The 2,314-nt window shown below is 25.1% G+C and overlaps 1 long non-coding RNA gene across 1 annotated transcript; it reads right to left on the bottom strand.

The window, feature by feature from the left end:
* Positions 1-314: 314 nt before the first annotated feature.
* On the bottom strand, positions 315-1,261 carry LOC111039687. The gene is made up of 3 exons (XR_002605126.1): positions 1,164-1,261; positions 602-610; positions 315-381 (listed from the first exon to the last, which is right to left on the bottom strand). It is a non-coding gene; the product is annotated as an uncharacterized LOC111039687 (long non-coding RNA).
* Between the last annotated feature and the right edge of the window lie 1,053 nt (positions 1,262-2,314).

The raw sequence follows: 2,314 nt of genomic DNA, 5'->3' as shown, positions 1-2,314 counted from the left end.
TAAATATTTAGATTATTAATTAGATGGTTTTTGCTTATTGATATACTTTAAGCCTATTCACACCATATATACGCCACAGTCCCTAAAATATCTAAATTTTCATACTACACACATAGTCTCAAATCAGTCAAATCTAAATTAAAAATGAATGCTCCATAAACTATTAATGATGCTTATGGTCTTCTTCTACCAGTAACACATAATATGAATTAAATAAAAATAAGTATAAATACATGAAAAAACATTATCCAGTATTACATTTTGTTTTTTTTTTAATAGTTACATTACTACAGCTAGCAATATTAACATCACAGTTACCAGTTAAATCAGTTTCTTTTGAAGCATTAATAGCTACATTTTCAGCAGAATTACTTGAAGTTACTAAAAAAAAAAAAAAAACTTAGTACTTATCAATTAATAATATAATATTCATCATACGCTAGAAATATTTGACATTCTAATCATCTAAACTGTGTTTCAAATTATTAACAACCTAAACCAATTCCAAACACTGTGTGTTCCAACACATTTTAGATTTTTCATCCGGTCAGTGCAGAAGAGAAGTGGTAAAAATAACAAAATAAACACAAAATAAACTTACTAATTTCATCTGCAAAAAATAATATAGTCATATACGTTGCAGGTAAAGTATTGGAGAACTAAAAAATTTGTTGACTAATGATATAATTAAAATATGTAAGTAATGTATGTAATGTATATTATATAATTTATACTTTAAATAGTTGTTTTACACATCCCATTCATACTTCATTTTCGTATCTAAATTGTACAAACCATGTACAATATCGATACCTATTATAATGTCTATAGCATTATAATAAATTAGATAAGACTGATGTCCTTGTTTACCTTATTTTATATTTAAATATCGAAACATTAAAAATAACAGGAGTGGAAATTTTAATTTTAAATGTGACAATTTTGGAAAAGTTCTCCCAAAGAAACACTTTGCGAAAAATATCAACTCTATATGTCTTCTGATATTTGTTATTCAATATCTATGAATAATAAAATGTACTCGGAGCTAGTTTAGGTAACCTTACCTAACCTTAATACAATAGTCTATAATTCAACGTTGTAACCTCACGCAACATAAAATATTACATTTTAATAACATACAAATAAAACAAAAATATACTTACATACCCAAGTTGACATATACGCTGCATAAAACAAAAATGATGTAGTTAAGTTTTTATTTTTATATTAATTTGAATACAACTTATTGAACATAATCTGAAAAAGTAGACACGGCTTAGACAGTAGGTGTCTAGAAGGGTAGAAAAAAAAGTTTAAAAAATTAGTAATTTATGAGAACATTAATTTTCATTTTAAAAAGTCATTGTGATAATATAAATTAAAGTTTAGAGTACTCATAAATAATATTTTTAAATTAGAAAATAATCACTAAAAACTTTCTTATTCATTAAAATATCTAATTTTGTCAAATTTGAACTTAAAAATCTATATATAAAACTGTATTTATATATTTTTAAAATTTTTTATTTACAATTTTATCTAACTATGAGTATCCTTGATTTAAATTTTTAAAACTTATAGCTATTAAAATTTAACATTTAATAAGTTTTAACTACTTTAGTTTCAATTAATAACGTAATATCCAAAAATAGAAAAACGGATAAGTGGCTTATAACGTCTGATGAATTTAAAAATATGAACGATTTGGTGAAAGGGTTAGAACCTTTTCAATCAGTTTCTGAAACATTGGGAGGTGAAAAATATGTAACTGCGTTTACTGCCGATCGGTTAAGAAAGAGTATTTTAAATTGCATGCAAGAGAAAGAAAATTAATCAAATTTTGTTAAGACGATAAAATGTATAATATGAAAAGATTTGAAGAAAAGAGAAAATCAGATAAGTATTATACTGTCAAAAACTTCAGCTCTTGATCTTAGATACCAAGAACTTAAATTTTTATCGGATGACCAAAAAACTTCAGTTTGTGGACAACTAGAAAATTAATGTTAAGAATACGAAATAGGTATTCCATTAGTAGAAATCAATTCTGATGAAGACTAACCAGTCGAACTACATAAATATAAAAGTATGGCAGATAAAATAACTCATAATCAAGATCCATTATTACTGTGGAAATACAATGAGAAAAAATATCCTGTAGTTTCACTGATAGCAAAAAAATATTGAAGTGTAATAGCAACAAGCGTTTCTTGCGAACGCTTGTTTAGTGAAGCTGGTCAAGTCACTACCAAAAGAAGAAATCGGTTATCACCAGACAGAGTCAATTAACTTATTTTTTTTAAATTCATATTTA

This window comes from Myzus persicae, unplaced genomic scaffold (genome assembly GCF_001856785.1).
Source record: "Myzus persicae strain clone G006 unplaced genomic scaffold, MPER_G0061.0, whole genome shotgun sequence".
Lineage (NCBI taxonomy): Eukaryota > Metazoa > Arthropoda > Insecta > Hemiptera > Aphididae > Myzus > Myzus persicae.
This window is presented reverse-complemented; position numbering and strand designations above follow the sequence as displayed.